General features: G+C 39.2%; 1 long non-coding RNA gene across 1 annotated transcript in view; it reads left to right on the top strand.

Moving 5' to 3' along the window:
* The first annotated feature begins 956 nt into the window (after positions 1 to 956).
* Positions 957 to 22,619, top strand: part of LOC139742633 (uncharacterized) — a 37,415-nt gene continuing 15,752 nt past the window's right edge. The window contains exon 1 of the long non-coding RNA XR_011711713.1: positions 957 to 1,021. This is a non-coding gene — a long non-coding RNA (uncharacterized lncRNA). The remainder of the gene's footprint in view (positions 1,022 to 22,619) is intronic.

Genomic DNA, 22,619 nt, shown 5'->3' on the forward strand with positions numbered 1-22,619 from the left:
TGTTCCCTCATAAGGGGGGTGGGGGGCTAGCTTACACAATTATTGATACATATGTTTTTTCTATCACATGATAGGATAATGCATAGCACATTGATACCGTGGCCAAAGTTCACGTGTTTGTAGGATTGTGCATTTAGACTTTGAAACTGTTCAAAGCTCATATGTGGATGTTTAGTATGCTTCTTTGGGCATGTCTTTCTTCCTGCTGTTGCATATGCCGAATAGTGACAGTGCTTCTTTGTGTGTCAAAATCAATGGATACCTTGGATGGTTTACATTGTTAGAAGTTGTGGATTTCTTCCTGTTTTTGTTGTAAATAATGCTAAGTTTGTAACATTGTAGATTTTGCACTTTTTTCCTCCTTATTTTTCAATGCAATTTACACATGGCAAGTTATTGTGGCATTGAGTTCACCACACATCTTGGCAAAGCCTGTATTCAAGAAATGATTAATAACTATAATGTAAATCTCTTTTAAAGGGACTGGACAAAGTGTTAATCATTTTGAATTATCAGAGCAGATTGATTTGTTGTTTATATATGGCCATAAAAGTGGAAAGTAAATGTAGTCTAGAAACTTGTGTGATACTCCCACATCTTATTACATTATTAAATGTATAATTTCCATTTTGCAGTCTCCCTTTTTAGAGGGTATTTTCAAATCACATCATTTTTAGAATAACAATTGAAGAATCACTCTTTTGGTTAAGTTTTTACAGAAAAATTCCAGGAATTTATACATGTGATGTATACTCACAACTCATTATTAATTTTGACATTTATGCCAAGGCTGATCATGAAGGGTATCTGTCCAGATCAAACTGATTCTGACTCGCTCCTGGCAGACACTCTTCTGCCGATGCATTTTCTGATGATCCTTTTTAAAATGTTCGTGCCAGATTATCAGTACGGTTCACTTTCTACTCTCTCTCTTGTATTATTTTCCAGCAACACAGCCCCCCGAGGGAGAAACATCCATCAAAAGGCAAAAGAGGAATAAATGCATCGACTGCACCAAGGGGTGAGCAAGAAAAGCATATTTGAGTATGAAAGTATGAGAGCGTGGGTGATGAATAAGAAATAACAGATGTATCAACCTCAAAAGAGTTACAGTGTGGGAGGTCTTTACGATGCCTCAATGCTGCGATGGGTTTTTCTTAAACTGCCGAATTAAGATGTGAGTTTTGCAGAGCTCGCTGATTGACGGTAGAAATCGACAGCTACCAGTGCGGCGTTGGGAGGTGGGCGACGCCAATTTATATTCTGCCCACTCGCCCTTCTTGAAGGTGACATGAATACGGCAACATTCTGAGAGAGCTGTGCGAAATTTGACGAATGTGATTAATGCATTGCCATAAGTGCATTCTTTTTTGTCACCTGATGCTGAGCTCACAAGGGGAGTATTTAGTTCATCTAGTTGTAACCCGGAAGAGATGAAAACTGAGTGCATCGGTTGACCTGTAGTTCACTGATGTAATTTGACTGGTACAAATAACCCAGAAGAGATGGTAGCTGAGTGCATCAGGTTGCATTAGTCACTGATATCAAACTGGTACTATTTGTGCCCAAAACTAGAATCTTAGCTCGCTCTTTCTTTCTTTTTTTTTCTGTCCACTTCTTTTTGGGGACAGGGGAAGGTAGAAAAATGTCTGACACATGTACTTACTTTGAATGACAGAAGCATGGAATGTAGCTTGTGTTCAGTCGTGTTAAAGTTTAACCCTTTACGTGCCTAAGCTCTTAGCCTTAACGGGCCAAGATTCATCATGAGCATTCAGTAATTCCACCAAACGTGACCCAAGGGTAGACCAGTGTAAAATTAGCAAGCCCACTAAGGTGTAGCAATGTGCCTCAGTCCAACAGGAAGGCCATGGTAACAGGATAAGGATTAGGGGGATTAGTTAATCTCTATTCAATGACAATTACAGCTGTAGTTTAAAGACATAAAGCACAGTGAGGGTTAATGGGCGTTTCATAGTACGCAGCTATGAGTAAAACAAAACCACAAATCCGAAGCAAAAAAAACAACAACAAGCGAACTGTTTTCCTCTTAAATTTGACTTTACATACAACTAAGTGCTTTCGTAAAGTTACATCAAACTGAAAGCAGTGTCTAATTCAAGTGGATGTCTGGTATTCAGTTATGGTACCGCTTCTTAAGCACAGGTCCCTTGTTAGTAGCGTACTGTGTGCGCATCTCTCATTATCAAGTTGCACTGCAATGTCCAATTGAAGTCGAGATGAAAAGATATTCATCTAGGCATCGTGCACAGTTTGTCTGCCTTTTTCATCGCAATCATTTTCATTGCCGTCCACCGCCGGATCGATCAATGTGCCAAAGACGAAAAGCCGCAAGTGGGCAAAATTGAAGGATTGCCATGGCAACCAGTTATAATTTGATTCTTCTCAGCCAGGATTTTGTGTGTGTGTGTGTGTGTGTGTGTGTGTGTGTGTGTGTGTGTGGATGAAGAAAGTTAGGGATATTTGATAATCTGATATTTTTCCCTCCTTTTGAGGGGAACCGGGTGGACGTAGGTGCTGGTGGTCTGTAAAGCAGTAATCAAAACAGACTCAAGTCCCCAAAAAAGACAACCAAAATATATAAAGTGGAGACAAGAGAGCAGAATTTTTGAGTGCAGAATTATTCAGAGCCTCCAAATTGCTGAAGTTGTGACTGGTCCTTAACTTGGCAACACACTCCAGAATATTAAAGTTGAAGTTTGTGTCTCAGATTAGCATGTTTTTGGTATTTTTGAATGATTTTGTTGTGGTGTAATGAATTTATGAGCTGTCTTTTTTCAGATAAAGAATACACAGGAAAATTCAGAGTTGCAAATCTAATGAAGACAAAATGAATGATTTCTTGGTAAAAATCACCCCAAGACTTGTTTGGTTGATTACAAAGAAATGTTAAATGCAGAATGGAAACACAACTACCATTGCTTCTTTGTTATACTCATTATTTAGTAACTAGGCCAAACAACACTGCCGTAAAAGTCCTTTCCCTTCAATTAAGTCTTAGATGACATTTCAGTCATTGTTCTCGGTGATAGAATTACTTGTCATGAGAGCTGACCGGCAACTCCATCCCTGCCAGACAGTCAGACCTTGATGTATTCTTGTCCCCTTTTTCAGGACGGGAATTATTCATGTAGGCTGCCCTCGTTGACGCAATCTGGAGATCATGTCAGACACGGTTAGCCCCTTTTCTGTGCCTTTTATAGTCAGCAGTATGCAAATGATTCACCTGCTCAGTCCAAAATGATGACAAATGCGAACTCTGATGATGCGCATAAAGCGCTCGTCCTCCATGTTGTCCTACTTAATGTGAACCTTAAGTGATTAATCTTGATGTAATTTTGATCATGCATTAAATGATTGAAAAAACAAACAAACCATATTGTCAGTTCAGTGCAGGGTGTCTTACTGGTTACCTTATAGAAATATTTTCAGTGGAAAGACAACCATCTTACTTTAAGTATTTAGTGCACATACATTTGTAGTTACTGTTAGTGTAGAAATTTATCATGGTACATTATTTTTCATTTTTGTAATTTGCGCTATATTTTGCGCTTCTCTATTAAACCCATGACAATAACTTTACAGTTTTCGTTGCACTATCTGTATTGGTTGAATCGAAGGCTTTGCCAGTGATGCTTAGCTCTGGTACACGTGTGTGTGTGTGTGTGTGTGTGTGTGTGTGTGTGTGTGTGTGTGTGTGCATACAGCCCTGGTAGTGGTAGTATTCATTTGAGCACATACATGTGTTTGTAGTACTTGTATATCTGTGCAGACTGTACATTAGAATGGCCATGGATTAGGCAAGATGACTTTTCTGTGAACAGAGGAAAACATACAAGTATAAAAGTAATTGTGCAGCCTGATTTCAAGAACAGGCGAGTATATTTTTGAGCTGCTCAGCACAAAAAATTAATAGCACAAAGATATTGACGTTTGCTGTAAGTCATTGTATAGCTTGCAGACGTCCTTGGAATATGTTGAGAAATGCAATCTTCAGTTTACCTGTCAAACAAGAATGTCTTCCAAGGGACTAAGGAGTCGCATGCAGCCATAAATAAACATTTGCAGAGTCACTTTGTGATTCGCAGACATCTTTTGAATGTTCTATACATCCGAGAAATGCAAGTTATAATTTTCCTTTGATATGGGAGTGTCCTCAAGTGAACACAGGAGGCATAGATATCATACATAATGTATGCAAGCACATAAAGACGTCTGCCAAGTCAATTCGTAGTTCGCAGACATCTTTTGAATTATTGCTGCATGGAGAAGTGTTATGCAGTCTATAACTAAATACGTTTGACACGAGAATGTCTTCAAAGGGGCATGGGAGTCATATGCAATCAATAAAAGGCATTTACCGAGTCGCTTTATCATCATTCATCAGGAATATTGCTATGTGAAAAAGAATTATACTGGACTGTATTTTTTGTAACTGTTTGAGAGAAAGAACAAGAGCATCATGAAATAAAAGTCTGAACAACAGAAATATTTCATCAAATTATTCTTATTGTTCTGGATGTTTTGTCCACCACGCACCTTTTGGCTGAAGGGCAAAGTGGGAAAACAGATATTAAGCAGTGACTTAATATCTTACATAGATAGCAAGGCCTGCCCATTTTGTTGAGAAAGAGTTTCTTATTTTGGAAGATCATTGCAAGATCTCTCTTTCTGTTCGTGTCCTTGCTCCATATTTTCGTTTTTTTTTTTTATTTGTGGGGGATTTGAAGTGTGATCTGCACTGACCGTGAAGCGGTACAATTGCGCGGATATGTAGACAACCTTTTATCTGCCCTACATCTGTCACCATATGTAATGAGATACGAGAAGAAAGGAAAAACAAAAAACAAGCAACAAAAACAGACAACGTGTCACACGTATATATTTCCACGACGCTCTTCAAACTTCTTGAACGCCAAGAGTTTTGCTCGCCTCCGCAAAATATTGTCACTGGAAGGGTGACAAAAATATCTGGGAGTGTTTCGTAACATTAATGGGCAGCGCCTGGGGGTGTGTCTTCCTGTCTGGGTGGAACTCGGGTCTGATTTGCTGCCGGTGGGAGCGGATGATGGGACTGTACGTGCGCAAAATACAGGGACAAAAAGGCATTGTTATCTTTTAACGTGGGCGCCATTTGCATCTGTAACAAAAAACTGAGCTTGGATTAGCCAACAATGTGCCGTGTTAGGTTTTATACATATTTCCATAAGAGAGATTTGTTCTGGCCGGCTCCTTGTGCCTTGCTCCGAAAATTTTTTGGAGAAGCTTGTAAGAGACAAACATTGTTTGAAAAAATTTTGATAAATGGAAGTAACTTTTGTTAAAATATGTAGTAGGGTGGAAGATACAATGTGAGATTTTTGTCCCCGCCGAACGAGTTCGAGCAGGGGACTATGAAACGGGCTCCGTACGTGTGTGTGTCCGTGTGTCCGTCCGTGTGTCCGTCCGTCCGTCCGTCTGTGTGTCCGTGTGTGCGTCCGTGTGTGATCAAAATCTTCAATTTGCTACTTCTCTGTCATTTATGAGCCAATTTTGATTCTGTTTGCTTTATATGATAGCACTACATGGGAGCTTTGAAACTTCTACACAGAATTTCAGTCGTGACCTTTGACCTTGACCTTTGACCTATATTGTACATTTTGCTACAAAATGCTACTCCTTCGCCATTTCTAACCCGATTTCGATTCCGTTTGCTTTATGTGATGGCACTAGGTGAGGGCTTCAAAACTTGTACACAGAATTTTGACCTTTGACTTCTTTGACCTTTGACCTTTATTTTTTGACCTATATTGTACATTTTGCTACAAAATGCTACTCCTTCACCATTTCTAACCCGATTTCGATTCCGTTTGCTTTATGTGATGGCACTAGGTGAGGGCTTCAAAACTTCTACACAGAATTTTGACCTTTGACTTCTTTGACCTTTGACCTTGATTTTTGACCTATATTGTACATTTTGCTACGAAATGCTACTCCTTCGCCATTTTTAACCCGATTTCGATTCCGTTTGCTTTATATGATGGCACTAGTTGAGGGCTTCAAAACTTCTACACAGAATTTTGACCTTTGACTTCTTTGACCTTTGACCTTGATTTTTGACCTATATTGTGCATTTTGCTACAGAATGCTACTCCTGCGCCATTTCTAACCCGATTTCGATTCCGTTTGCTTTATGTGATAGCACTAGGTGAGGGCTTCAAAACTTCTACACAGAATTTTGACCTTTGTCTTCTTTGACCTTTGACCTTGATTTTTGACATATATTGTACATTGGCTACAAAATGCTACTCCTTCGCCATTTCTAACCCAATTTCGATTCCATTTGCTTTATGTGATGGCACTAGGTGAGGGCTTCAAAACTTCTACACAGAATTTTGACCTTTGACTTCGTTGACCTTTGACCTTGATTTTTTACCTATATTGCACATTTTGTTACAAAATGCTACTTCCGGCGGGGACATATGTTACGCACCGCGTAATTTCTACTTTTCCTTGTTTTCAAAGAAAAACTATTTATGATTAAAATTTCAGTGGTTGGTAGTGTGTGCACATTAATAATGCTGTAATGTATATTCAGATTGCCCTGTGCAAGCAAAATGTAGCGAGTAAGATACATCTTACATGTACAAACCTGCTTGATATTTGGCTTACAGATTATAATCCACACTAAAAAGACAAAGATCTTGGTAATATATCTCAATACAATATCTTTGCGATGTAACAAGATGCCAAATAGAAATTGTGGCTGTGCATATTGGTTTGTTTACTTAGCTTAAACTATACCTTGACATGTGTGATGTAATGGATTTTGTGGGATTCTAACTTCAAAATTATTAATTTTCAAAACTTTGCATCTTCAATTGTGGCAAAATGTATACTGTGTATCATGTATGACTTTTTTATTGGACAGGAATAAATTATAATTGAATTGAATTGAATTGAATTGAATTGGAAAGTCCAGTGAATATTTAATTTTATTTGCCCAGATTGGCAGCTGTGAGTTCCCGAGGTCCATAAAATGTAGCTCTTGTTCTCTGAGAAATTCAATGGCAAAAAAAAAAAAAAAAACTAGCCCTATCAAATATGCCTGCAGTACAAAGTTGTGTGAAGATTTGATATGGGAGCTTTAAAAAGGACAGTTTGTGACTGGCATTTGACAAACTTGGCTCACATTTGTAATGAAGCAAATTATACACGTGAATGGTCTTGAAATTCAATATACCTCTGTTAACAAGGAACTTTTTTTTTTTGAAGGCTATAAAGCATTTATTTACTAACCAACAATGTGTCAAATGGTTAATGGAGTGTGCATGCAAGTAGAATTGAAGTAAGGAAAGATAGGTTATACATATTCTTGTACTGGATTTTGATTTTTTTTAAACACCCCCCCCCAAAAAAAAAAAGAAACACAAACCAACAAAACAAAACAACAACAACAACAACACATTACTAGTTTGTGACAACATAGCAAAACCCTTGAACTTGAAGGCAAGTAGCATAATATAATGTAACAAACAGCAAACATGCAGTGCAGATTGCACCCTTTAAAAACTATATGCAATTAGCACTGCACCACTGCAATGCATTCTCCTGCTTTTGACTCAATCCCTGCACAACCTTTCTTTGTCTACCACTGTACATCCTGCCCTTAACCCCTCCAGGGTTAGTATCCCAAATTGTTCTTGATATAGTGTACGAGGAGGGAACATAAGATAGATATAGAGTTAACCGAGACTTTCATTTTTTTTTCTCCTTTCAACATGCCAGCGTGTGCTGTCAATTAACGTGCAGAAAAGTCTGGCATTGGCAGCAGCGTGGCGAGCGGAATTTCGTTATTCTTTATTCGGGCATTGGTTTTTTTTCTTCTTTTAGGCTCATCACATTTGGCAAAATTTGATTAATGGTGATACGTGGCGTGACGTGTTTCAGCTCAGCTCTGGAGTATGGCAATAGCATGAACGTAGAAAAGGATTTGTCGTGCAAGCCTTGTGATAAAGGGTTTGGGGGTTGGGAGTAGAGGAAGGGATGGGAATTGGTAGTTGAGGTGGTGGTAGAAAAGGGGTAGGGAAATGAGCTGAAAAAGGGGAGGAAGGAATAGGAAAGGGGGTAAAGAAGGGGTAGGGAGGGGTTGAAGAAGGGATAGGGAAGGGGTGAGGAAGGGGTAGGGAAGGTGGTGAGGAAGGAGTAGGGAAGGGAGTGAGGAAGGGGTAGAGAAGGAGTGAGGAAGGGGTAGGGAAGGGGTGTAGAAGGGTTAGGGAAGGGAGTGGGGAAGGGGTGGGGAAGATAATGAGTGCCATGGATGGATGGTGACTGAGTTAAGAACTGAGGAACATTCATGTTCAGTGTGTGTGGAGGAGATGCATCATGGAGTATTTTTGAATGCTGCGGAGGTTGATTCAAGAAGCTGAAAGTGTCTAATGTTTTTTTCCATCATCAGCATCTAATTCATCTTTTGACGTTAATGGTTGGTTGTGTCTCGTGCACATATATGTTTGCGTTGGTTTATATTGCAGGATGGACCTCATGCCTGTCATTCTTGCATGTTGTAAATTACAGCATGTATGATGTGGATACATTTGAAAAGAGTAGAATAATAAAGCATGAAGCAAAGAATCAAATGACTGGATACATAAACACACACCTGCAGGGGAAGCAGCAGATGGATTTGTTAGCAGAGAGAGAGGGAATAGGAGAGAAAGAGAATTCCAGAAGTATATTAGAATAAGAGAGAGACAAAGGGGGTGGCAGAGAGAATTAGAAGGGGTAGATATTAATGAAGAGAAGTCAGGATATAAAGGGGAGGCAAGAGATTGTGGTAGAAAGAGAGAAATATGGATATACAGAAATATATAGGGGAAGAGAAGGAGATAGATAGATAAATAGATAGATAGCCAAGGAGAGACAGATATTGTGAGTTCAGACACAAATGTGATCAAAACTTTTGATCTGAAACAGCTCTGACAAACAAGAGAAAGGAGAAAGGATGCAAAGAATGTATTAGAAATGTGAAACCAATAAATGAGTCTGAGCAAAAGCATATATCATGGTATGGCATGGATACATCCATGAAGGGAGGAGTAATTAATAAGGACTAGACAGTGGTAGAAAGGTGAGGATGATGCTGTCCAGATGAGATGAAATTGGGATGGAGCTGGGTAGGAGGAGGAGGGATGATGAGGGGAGACTGAGCGTGGTGGAGGATGAAAGGTGGGGGAGGGAGGGGGTATGAATCCAGTGTCTGGCAGGCCTTAATGAAGACGGGAGGGCATAAAGGAGGACATATATGTGATTGGACGGTTGTCATAGTAATTGTGCTGCATCAGTCATCTTAATGGATGTGCTTTAAAGATGTTTAATACCTTCAGAACTCATAAAGGGGGGGGGGGGGATTCTCTAGGATTAACGTGATTGAATGACACCAGCTTAATTTCTGTGAACAGATGTTTGACTTCATGAGGGTAGCCTTTCAAGATAAATGGATGCCTCAGGATAAATGAAAAATTTTCTTATTACCTTTTGACTGCAACATACAATCTATCTCATCCATCTATATATCAAACAGCTTCATGTAATCCTCATTTTCTGTGACTCATGCCAATATCTTCTCTGAATTTAATGACAGGATTACTATTTCAATCAATTCTTCATTTCCTAGTGGAAAATAAAATGAAACAAAACAAGTAGAGGCAGGTTATTCTCACCAGTCATCACTTTTTGAAAAAAAAAAGGTGCAAGATGAGTGAAATAAGGACTGTTCACACTGGTAATGAAAAAAAACTGCAATATTTATCAAGAACATCTCAACATTTGCATATTTGATTGTGTTCACTATGTTACCTTTCATGACCGATTACAAATCGACTCACAGCATCGATCTTCTGCACAAGAGTAAATTGTGTGCAGCTTATTGGAAAATACTGCTAGGACACAATTGATCGTCACATATCATTTTATCTACCCACTACTGAATGGGGAGGATGCCACAGGAATAGAAGTTTTTTTTTATACTGTGATTGAAACTCTTTTACATTTTGACCTCAAAATATTCAGAACAAATTACTATCCTGACAAATCACATCAGCCGGACAAGTTTCTTGGTGGACTCTTCTGATATATTGCAAGCAAATTCCAAATGCTGGAAGATGAATTTTGAGCTCTTCTGAGAATTATGTTTTTTATGCCTCTGCCACGAAGTGTCGCAGGAGGCATTATGTTTTCGGGTTTTCTGTTCTTCTGTCTGTCTGTCCGTCTGTCCGTAATCAATTTTGTGGACAGTGTAATTAAAAAACTGTTTGAGGTATCCTAATGAAACTTGGCATGTACATATATAAGTGGCCGAAATTGTGCCTATCAACTGTTTGGTGCACATGCTCAAGGTCAAAGGTCAAGATCAACTACTAGTCACCATTGTGACATTTCTAGTTTTACTTTTAAAGGCTCCCTTTGTCGGTATCAGGTTCTGGTCACTTTCACATGGAGTTCAGCACCACAGTCACATTTATTGTGCAAGTATGTTGGAACGGTCATATCTGGCATGCATGTTAGCTGGGGTGTGACATTCCTAACATACAAGTAACATTGTTGGCATGTTTGACAAGACTTGTCATCACACTGGAATGCGGTTTTGCTTGTCTCTTTCGTAGCTCCTCAGGAGATTAAAAAAACACATCACCAACACCACCAACAACAACCATGAAAAGTTACACTCTTGCGTCAGTACTTATTCACATACTAAGACCCTGTTTACAGTGCGGGGCTGGACCGAGCCATGGCCGAGCCGCGGCCGAGCCCAGCCTCAATTGCGGGGCCGAGCCCCGCAATTTTGTCCGTTTACACTGCCGGGCTCAGCCGCGCTTTTAATTCAAACCTTTCAATATTTTGTCGTAGTGGCGCTCTGCTTGTAAACAAACGCAATTTGGTATAGTCTGGTTTTCAGACCCTTTGCCAACTGGATTCCGTGGCGATGAAATCGCTGTTCGGGCAAAGGCCTTTGCCGAAGGAAAAATCCTTTGCAGGACAAAATCACCTTAAACTATACTAGTTTTCGACGTTGAGGGGGTTAATATCCTGAATAATGAAATAGTACAGGCAGAGGGTTTGGAAGCCAGACTAAGATTGGCTGCGCATTTGGCCCAATTTGCGTTTAAACTGAGAAACGGCCGGGCTCGGCCGCAGCCGAGACCACCTCCAGAGCGTGGCCAAATGCACGGCCAATTTGGGCCCCGCATTTGGCCTTTTGCGCGTTTACACTGAAATGAAGCCGCGGCCGAGCCTCGCACTGTAAACGGGGTCTTAGGCATGCATGTGTACACATGAACATACACACAAACACTTACCCAATATAAAAATGCCCAAAGCATAGCTAGCGCCCATACAAGTTGTAACTGAAGCTTTTATCTGAAGTCGTCAACTGTACTTCAGAGATATCTAAATTATTATAGCTGATTGGAGTATGCTCTTTGACTTCACAGATGAGTGAAGAAAACCAATTAGTATTGACAAGTTACAAGGTAATTAGGTAACATTCATGTTTACCTGTACACACACATACACACATAAACATAAACACATGAAGACATGAACACAAAAATACCCAAAACCTAGCTTGGACCAATTACTACTGACATTTCATCTCAAGTAGGCAAGCATACTTCATAGATATTCTCATTGTATTCTGATTACGAATGATCAGTGTGCTGTTCGCCAATACAAATTTGAAAAGAATAACCGATTAATATCAACTGCTAGTTACAAGATAAATAGGTAAACACCTGACCATGAATGTATTGCTTTGAATGGTAATAAAGAGGATTTTAATGTAGCCACTGTCAGAGTGCTATAAACGCCATCTTATTTTGCAAATTTGGATTTGTAAGATAATTTCACGAGTGATTGACTTCGCGCTCGAGAACCACAATGACGAGAATGAGAAGTGAGTGTTATTCCTTTTCAGAAGAAAACTCTATGATTTCACACCACAGAGAGGATAAACAATGCATCTATTTTTAATGGATAGCAATATCTTTGCAAGTTATCAATTCTGTGAATATCAGGTGACTTGTGTGATAATTTGCAAAAGTAGAAATACTGCAGAATTTTGCTATATATTGGCATATATCATGCCACGCCCCTTGACAATCAGCCTGGCAAGGACAGCTTCAAGATCTGAGTAATCATATTTGATGATGTGAGCAATACCCCATGACTCATATGCTGGAACATCTACACCACCACCCCCCTCCCCACTACCATCTCCCACCCTCATCCTAATCCACCACTACCACCCCATCCCCATTCCCCACCCCATACTTTATATCCCCTGGGTGAATGGTGTAAGTGTTATTAAGATGGTCGAAACCTTACAGAGATGAAATGGTGAAGGGAGCACAGTGTTAAGTGTAGAAGCAGGACTTCACAGTTAGTCTTCTCATTTCCAGACCAAAGTGATTTGGACTGTGCTGTGATGATTTTAAACAAGTTGCCCAGAGGGGGAAAGAAGTTGGGACTAGTCATGGAACAAAGGAAAAGGCAGGTGGATTGCAGAAATTTGAAACAAAACTGCAGAAAAAAAGGGAAGGCTACAAAAAGAGGAATTGTCTAGAATTATGGAATAGAGTTTGTGGCAGGAAGTCTTGAACAGTCAGACCAAATTAACCCGTTGAAGACTAGTCCCAAGTATTCTCAGGCTGGGGTGAATGGGAAATATGTGTTATAGGAAAATCAGTCTATCTTCAATGGGTTAAGGGAGGATATAACTTTTTACAGGAATTATGACCATATACTTTACACCATGGTTGGCAGTCATTTCAGATTATGTCAAAGTCCTTGGGTTTTCTAATATGATGCATTACCATCTGATATACATATTATTTACCATTTTACATAGATTTGTGTTAGGATTTAGAAATACCAACCTCAATGAGATGTAGCACATTTATATCCATATGCACTTTATGCACACAAATTTCTGTATCCATGCATACACATATATAATTGTACCTGAAGTATTTTCTAAACCAAATGCCAACATCGTGCTTATGAATATGTGATCAATATAGAATTAATTGCATCATAAATGATAACACTGCCTTTATAGGCTGATGCAAAAACATTTATAACAATACTAATATATAAATGTTTTGAATTCCAGTATGAATTTTCAATCATCAAATTTACAAATCTTATTGGTTTTGTCTCTCATTGTAACATATGATCATCTTGTTATGCTTTTAGGAGTTTTGCCTTTGATATTGGCTTATAAATTTTTATGCTGTCTCTTATATGAAGTAAAATCAATGCACATCAGTAACCAAGGGAGGCAACTGTCTTCAATTTATTTGTTTAATGATGTAGACAGAAAAGGAGTGGATGTGGTCACGTTGATAAAATGCAGGTGTGTGGAAAAGGAGGAGAATGACAGAGTTAGGGAAGGAGAAAAATTAAAAGTGAAAGATTTGAGGGGAAAAGCTTGAGCTGTGTCACAATATGTCAAAAGCCAGAATACCAAGAATCCATCTGACTGGAAAACTGGCCATATCAAGGAATTTCTTTTTTTCTCGACGAGATTGCTGTTTTCTTTCATTTTGATGTCCATTCTTGATGGGCCTTCTCTCTCTCGGTGCAATAGCACACGTCCTTGTTGGCACTTACACCGATCCCATGTTACCCTGCGGTGGCAGGGCTGCTTACGAGTCGTGAAAGGTTTTGCTGTCATCTCGAGGAAACGAAAATGTCATCTTCGGGAGGCATCATCTCTGGTTCGCCATGGCGACCAAAGAATCTTCATCTCCTCCAAAGCGTAAGAGCGCTTAATCAGAGAGGAGAGACGAGAAAGAGAGAGGGGGGGGGGAGATGTTTTACATTCAGATGTCATATTTATGTCTACATTGATCTTAACTTTAGAGGAGAGAGAAAGACGTGGGTGCCAGAAAGCTGGGAAGAGAGATGTAAGAGGTTTTCTTTCTTGGTGGGGGGGGGGGGGGGGGGAGGGGGAAGGGGGAAGGAGAGGATGGGCTGGGGGAATGGACATAAAACGAAGAGGGGGCAAGTTGATGTATATGTCCTCATCTAATGTACCATGTTGTACTGGAATCTAATGTCAAATATAAGTTGGGGAGAGTGTGATACAGATTGTATCAGATAAATTGCTATTCATTCATGCTCAGATTTTGAATAGCATAATGTAATTTTTTTTCTTATGAGTCAGTGGACAAAAAGGATGCATGATTTGTTAATATGTCATATCTTATTCTATTTTTTCATTAAGGACAGTAGCTACCCACACCCAAGTTTGTCAGATGAAAGCAAACAAATTAGTTAAATATGCTTGAGATATTGTGTCCAATCTTATATTAATCTATGTCTTATCTTTCTCACCATTGTGCAGCCAAACTTTGTGAACATAATCACACTTAACAAACGCAGACAGAAGAACTGACCAGAAATGAATATCATTTATTAGTGGAAAATTGAGCAAAGAAAATGGGATTCCATTGAATCCCATAATCACACTTACATACATAATCTGGGTCATTGCCACCAACGCAAGCTGTATTGTTGAATATCTGATGATTTGTTTCTGGAAACTTACATGTAAAAAAAAAGTATTTTTCTCTCCAGGCAAAATGGGAAAATGGTGTGAAAATAAAATTAAATTATTGTGCTGAAGGTACAGCTGTAGCACCTTGAATTATGGGGGTGCAGCCAGATCTTGAAGTAAATAGATATTACTTGGTGTGGAGTGAAAGAGAGATAAATGGATAAAGAAAGAAAGAGAAACATTGAGTTAGAGGGGAGACGAAGAGAGAGAGAGAGGAGTCAGAGAAGTTTATGAACTTCCTGAATAGTTTTGGAAGACACAAACAATCGTGACATTTTCTCCTTTCCAACGTTGCACTTGCAGGGCTCGCATGTCAAGATAGACGGGGTTAAGAGGGGGGAGTAATTTGTTGCACGCCCGCGCCAAATTGGCGACCAGTAGCCTGTTAATCGGAATGTTGACAAGGGTAATTATCGCTGCATCCTATGTGCCTTCCCCCCACCCCCACCCCTTCCCGATCTTCTCTTTGGTGCGGTATCATGCCCGTGAATTGGGTTAGATCCATAGCTGGGAGGTTAGAGCAACAGACTGGCTGATTTGGTTAATGCAGCTTGAATATTGTGGCTGCATTAGGAGGGGAAAGAGGAGGAAATTTTAGGAGCCCGGGCATCAGAGTGGTGGAAAAGGTTAAGACAGGTGGCGGACGAAGGTCGAGGAAATGCGAAGCATAATGGGGCTGACTGGAATTAGGAACTCTGCACTCAGGAGTTCTTTCTTATTAAACTTTCCATTTCCTGTTCATGCATTGCAGTAAACTAAAAGAAGAAGGAGATGGAGACAAAGTCGGAAGACTTAAGGGCAGGTTAAATGGCGACTGCTGGCACCGGTGTGAAAGAGTGCTCATTCCAGATTCAAACACTCTGTCTGGTATTGTGGGTTTATATGAACACATTTGGGGTCTGTATTGTTCTATCTAATCTTTTTGGAATATGTGGAGAGGCTGCCGTGGAATAGAGTTTGAATCCGTAACAAACAAGGAGTTAAGTTCTGTTCAAGTTTTTGTGAATTTGGATCACTGTTGGGTTTGCTCAGATGTCATGGGATGCAGAGATGGTGCACATTGCAAGTGTAAACACCCAAGTCATTTTGAAGCTGGAGTGGGCACAGAATGTGCAAAAAATTTTTCTGTAGTTTGGTGCTGGTAGACTGCAATATATCCTTTGTGGGAAATAATATCTGTTGCTGCTAACTTAATATCTACTGCAGATGTAAAATGCTGTCTTGTGTGTCAATTCACATTATCTGGTTACCGTATGCTTTCGTTTTCTTAGATTTGCCCTGTTTTTATCAGACAACACATGTACATCCTCTGATGTATTCACTTGTCTTCTAGGTAGTGTATATTTGGTCATGTGCTTTTGACTCATTGAACTTAAATGGATCATTCATGTTGACAGAAAGTTTCATGAATAATTACATATTTTCAGATGAAACATGTTGTAAAGCAAAGTGGAAACTTTTTGAAAGAATCTATCAGAATTCATACTTACATAGAGATTGGATGCTGCTCATTGAATCTTAGACAAATGCAGATGGATATACAAGAAAATGTTCTTGATTACTTTGATTTCATTTAATCATGTGTGATCATGTGATGTAGGTGGATACAATACCTGAATGCTGCTATTGATGATCTGCTTGTATGTACAGTGTTTTGAGGTGTTTTTCACCAGGGTCAGGTTAGCATTTGATGCTACACAAATGACATCAAAATATCAGTTAAGATGAATATAAATTGAAGTGAATGACCTAGATTGTCATAGGATTAGAGATTATTTTGGAGTAGAGAAAAAAACAACAAAAACAAAACAAAACGTGTGTGTGTAAAATCTCTAAAAATGAGAGTTTTGAAGAAGTGGATCAGATCACTTCAGGAAAGATATTTTGAGTGAAGCATGGTACACCTTCTTTCTTCCACAGTGAGTTTGTGAGACAGTTGTTTGTATACATATTGATACCCAACTCCTATTTTTGTCCTTTTAATGGTATTTTGTCTTCTCAGAGAGGATCACTGGGTAATACCATGGAAGGCCAAACAATTCTAGGTCTTTCTAAACAAGGATGGTTGGTGATATAACCACCCCTAAAAAAAAAACGCAATGGATTTTTCCGTGGGTGTGTGCTTGTTTGATCCATACCTGAAACCATTTACGTCATGTGGCTGTGAGGTACAGCATCTCAGCTCCTTCACGTACGATGCTCATCCACCCTCGGGGGAGAACACCAGATTAAGTTGTTAGGGGAGAGCGGGTTGGTAGTGGTAGGGAAAATAGTCACATATCACATCCATACACAAATATGTTTCATATGAGAAGGGGAAGGGTGTGGGGGGGGGGGAGGGGGGTGGGTAGTATGTTGAAGAGTGCTCACTTCAAAAGAGAGATTAGATGTGATGACAATGTTGTTGTTTTTTGTCGGTCGTCGGCATGCGGGCGGCAGGAAGTTGACCTTCTGGCATGGTCAAGGAGATGTTGGAAGGAGGAGAGGAGATGAATTTGGATCAAGGATTGTGATCGGGGTATGCCGTGGGGGATCTGCAACCGTGCCCCCAGGTTGCCATGACGTCATACTCCTCCGCACGTCCGGCGGACTTCCCACGACCGAAGACCACGGGGGGGAGAGAGATTCGCATGCATGCCAATGTCTGTGGTCTGTGTGTGCCCGCATATCATGTGTCTTAATTGCGAGTCATTTGCATTTGTGCCAGTGTTCAGAGATGGCATTAGCAGGCGCTGCACTGTGTGCGCAAAGATCACACGATAATGCTCCTACATCATCATCTGCAGCCAAGAATAGGGACTGCATCCCGCACAGCGGTATCACACACTCCATCGGTGGTCACACCTTCAGCCAATAAGTTATCTTGTAATGGGGTTTCCGTACCTCTCCCATTATTGTTCTTTTCTCCTCCTTGATATTTTGTGTGGTGAGCGAGGCATTTGCTCAGCTGACTGTATCAGAGGATGTTGTTGCCATGGCAACAAAAGTCTCCCCCCCCCCACCACCTTCCTCTGCCAGTAATCTTTGTGTGTGGGATTATGTGCATCCATAAGATATCTGTCACAGGCCCAGTTTGATCAGGGATGCAAACTGATGCTTGCTCTTTTGCATTTAGATGGAAAAATTTTTAATATGCTGAAGATGGTGAAGGTGTTTGCAGTCTTCCTAGCGAAAAAAAAAAATTCTCATTTTCATTTTTCATTTTTTGTCCCATTGTCGTCTCCAATAGCCCATAGCAAGATTTTAGTAGCATTGCGCATTAGCCATGACGTGAAACTGTATCCATTTCCAATGTTATTTGATACACACTGAAGTTGGATAACTAAGGTTTCAAAAAAGAAATCAGCTTGTAAACAACTGAGGTAGCTAAATGTATTGCAATAGAAAGAAAAGAAAATGATAAAGGCTAAAAAAAAAGGCTAGGGAAGAAGTGAGATGTTGTTTGCATAAATTACATCAGTTTGGCTTTTTACTTTGAAAGTTATAGTATCGAGTGAATGTGGAGTGATTTTTAATATTCAATAAAATGTGATACTCCTGGTTTGATCCTTACTTTGCTTTTTATGCTGATTGGCATGGGTTCTAGAGCATTTTTTTTCTTCCAATTGGTGCAGATGTTTTTTTTTAATATTTAATAAAATGTGATACTCTGGTTTGATTCTTGCTTCGCTTTATATGCTATTTGGCATGGGTTCTAGAGCGTCTTTTTTTCCAGTTGGTGCAGATTTCTGGCAACTAATTGTCAGTGAATAGAGTTGGCGTAATTCCCCTAATCCGCATTTCTTCACCATGGCCTTCCTGTTGGACTGATGCACATTGCTATGCTTGAGTGGGCTTGCTAGATGTACGACTTGATCAAGTTTGGATGGATTACTGCATGCTGATTTAAAAAAAAAAACAGTTTTGCAAGTTCAGCCAACTGCCTGGGCATATAAAAGGGTTAAACTCAGGCACATTCTTTTAATGATGAATTCTCAAGAGAACTTAGAAAAATTCTCCGGATAATGGATCTTGGGGATTCTCACCAACAGTATCAGAAATGAAATAAGTAAAAATTTCTTTTTTGAAGTCCATAGAGTCTTTCATGCTTTGGAGAAGCTGCTCAATAATTGATTACACTGTACCTTACATCGTCAAGATTTTTTTTTTTTTAAATCAAAAGGGAGTGATCTTATCTCACACTCCCTTTTTCAAAATTATAAACAAATATTTCAAGGAATATTTGAAAAATATTGCAATACAATACATGTATTTCATACTTGCATCTTGTGCTAATCTGATAATCGTCTGTAGAAAAAAAAGGCAAGACCACTGGTATATAGATTTCTACATAATTTTTGTGTGTTTACCTAAGATTTTTTTTTGGGCAATATTTATGAGTCATACTTTGGTATCATATGGACCCACTAATTGCTGTGGGTACTGGGGACCTGTTTTTGCACAGCTGTTATTACTGATAAGGTCATAGTTTACATTTTATCTCGAGAGTGAAGTTTTTCACTGGGCAAAGTTTCAAGTCCAGGCATAAATTGAGAAATGACGCCGATGGCAGTTACATGTACTATGATCGCTCAAGATCTTATCCATTCTTGGAATCCATCCATTGTGGCACTGCATTGTGAGCTGGCAACATTTTCCAGAGGGCAAGGAAATGTGGAAGGTTGTCCTGCAATTTTTGAGTGTCTGTATGCTGTAAGTAGAGCTCATTTTATACCAACTCACAGAATCAATTCCATGAGGTAATGATTGAACTTGTTTATCAAATGTCTCCATCATGAAATCTAATGTGTGGGACTACATAAGTTGCTTCCACTGTTGATCTAAAGCGTACATCCTAACTTTAGAAGGGAATATGTTGATGCTGTCTTTATGATGATTTTTTTTTTGTTAATGAATCCTAAAAGAATTATATCTCTATACAGTTTCTAACATTTTGTGCCTCTTCTTGTTTGTACGAGTGTCCTGAAATTTGTAGCTTCTTCATTCCATTTGTTACTAGGGAAGAAGAAGATACAGCACCTTTCAGCTGGAATGTAATTTGTCTGAATTCATTGTAAGGATGTAGCATGGGGATAGACCGTCTTGCCCTTCGTACAGTCATGCATTATCTGCAGGCTGGAGAATGAATTGAAATGACCCTCAGCTTATGGAATTTATCGCCAACATTGTAAGCATCCTTGTGTTGTAACCCTGGAGACACTCTTGAAAATAATTCGATGCCTGTTGTAGTGGTGTGAGGAAACCTTGGACATGAAGGTGACATTTGTTGTAATGAATAAAGACAGAGAAAGAGAAAGATACAGATAGATAGATAGATGGATAGATAAGGATAGATAGATAGATAGACAGATAGATAGATAGATAGATAGATAGATAGATAGACAGATAGATAGATAGATAGATAGACAGATAGATAGATAGATAGATGGATGGATAGATAGATAGATGGATAGATAGATAGATAGATAGATGGATAGATAGATATATAGTTTTGATGAGATGGAAATATTTAGATGCATTGTAGATAAATAAATTTATAAGCAAGCTAATGGTGACCAGAATAGATTGATACACAGTTAGAGAGAGGCAGAGAGAGAGAGAGAGAGAGGGTTAAAGGTCATGCATAAAGATGTATTGGAGTAAAGATTCATATAGCTGCATTGCGAGAGAGAGAGACTGTGAATAGCATAGAAACTTGAAAAAAAATGCAGTTAATACAGGAAAGAGACAGGGTAGGGGAGGGAGTGGAAGAGGTAGAGATTGAATGGATTAAAAGAAAAAGTAATTTTAGGTATCCTGTCATTTGATGCAGAAATTTTTTGTCTGCTCATATTTCAAATTCACCCATGCATCTCTAGCATGTCGGCCGTATCCCTTGACAACGCGAGACCAGATTAGCTCCAGCCTTGGGATCCCAGCATCATCAGCAATAAATACCCATAACTTCTGCCTTTGCTGTGCATAATTCATTAGCAGAAATTATCCCAAAGGTCTTTGTCCATCTCATTACAACCTGTTTTTTTTTTATATGTTGGCGATGGTAATTTTGTAGGTTGAAAGTATGATTTACTGCATACATTAGTCAAAACTAGGAACATATTGCAGTACTTATGAAAGTTCCCAGATCCACATAAGTGCTTTTTTTCTGTTTGTTTGTTTGTTTGTTTGTTTTTTCTGTGAGTATGACGGTCATATATTTGAAGTCATCTTGTTATTTTTAGTGAAGGTTATACACGTTTAGCAGTTTGACTTTGAAATGATATAAACAGACAAAAATTTCCCCCACAAAATTTTGGGATAAGAAGGGAGAGAGTTTACATGTGCAACTCAATTATCTTTTCATTTTATTTTGGATAGATAGAAGAAGACCTGGAAAAAAAAAAATCCAGGAAAATTTCTTACGATAGTGCAGAAATTTAATGGAAGCTGAAGCGATGTTCAGACGGGGCGTCATGTAGAGAGCACACCATCGATGCCAAGGAAATTGCTCATCTAACCACAAGTCATTTCTCACTTTGATTATCCTTGATGATCAGATTTGTTTCTATCACGAGGCGCCCACCGGTGATAAAAGTCGATTTGACCTCACTGAAGTGCAGGAGTGAACATAGCAGTATGACAGGCCATGCTTGTGCGTGATAGCTATTCACATTTAAAGGTCGTGTATCCCTTTGGCAAACGTCACAGAATTTTGCATCGTTAAAGAATAATGTCTCCCAACATTGTGTATGAAATCTTACAGTAGTATTGTCATGTGCCCCGTGAGGCATGTTTTATACTTATGGACCTCGCCAGCATTTGTGTTGTTCTCCTGGGCACATAAGGTATTTACCTCAAAGATTTTTTTTTTTAGAAATAAAAAAGAAATGAAAAATTAGCCCCTTGTCGCTTAAGAATACACTTCCATTTCATGAAGAGAATGATGATTGGAATTTTTTTAGGGTCCGAATAAATTCACTGGAAATCTATAATATTTATTCCTTCTCTATCGTAAGGAATTTTGTAATTTTCTTATTCTGAGGAAAGCTCAGAATCGCCTACCTCTACAATATACCAGCTTAATTAAGAAAGTACGGTAAGCTAATTACCGGGTTGCCAAAGGAAAACACATGATGCCCGTATGCTTATACAACTGTGCAGTGATTGGATTGAAGCACACTCCATTGAGTTCTGCATGTGATATCTATGGGAAAGAATTCAGCACTTGTATGGTCAAGCTTGACCGGGAGCTCACTCTGGCCACCGAGCGTGAAACTCTGAGGGGCTATACCTTATCATCAAACTTTCCTTGACGTAACAAAAAAAAAATCTTAATAGAAAGACGCCTTCAGTTAACTCGAAGATCAATCATTAGTTATGTTCACACAACATTTGTAATCTTTGAAAGTTGATTATTCGATTTTGATGATTAGCTTGTGGTTTTAGATTTTGATGTGCGTCCATACGACATCTAATTATAAAGATTGAATTTTCGTATAAGAGTCCAACTCAGTGACTAAGCCACAGAGCTGGAAGAAATACATACGTGCAGCGATAGCGACAAACCCAATAATATGTTATGATACAGTAGTGTACAATGTGCACTGGAGGTTGACTCAGAAGCTTAGCTCTTTATGTGCCACGTTCGCATGTCCGACTCAGTCGACGGCGTGCCAACTTTGCATATTCTGCTCAATAAACAAAGCCGCCAAAACCGATCGATAAATCGCTAATCCCGCGGTACAATCAAAGTGTTTCTCGCGCTTTTGTTCCTCTCTCATACGGCTTGCATTCTATGTGGTGAATGACTATCAAGTGGTGTTCCCAACTAGATTTTGCATGTACACCTTAAGTTTCTGTCACTATTTTATGTGCAAAAGTCATTCCTTTGCAGTAATGTAGCAACTGGTAATTCAAAAGATAAATTGAAAATAGAATTGTTATACATTGTAATTATGGAAGTTAAGTTTGGCATTCCTCTATAACTTTGCTCACTATTATGTCCAGCTTAACATAAATT

Source organism: Diadema antillarum, unplaced genomic scaffold, assembly GCF_040938485.1.
Source record: "Diadema antillarum isolate AM-2024a unplaced genomic scaffold, OU_Dant_1.0 seq00001010_RagTag, whole genome shotgun sequence".
NCBI classification, from domain to species: Eukaryota; Metazoa; Echinodermata; class Echinoidea; order Diadematoida; family Diadematidae; genus Diadema; species Diadema antillarum.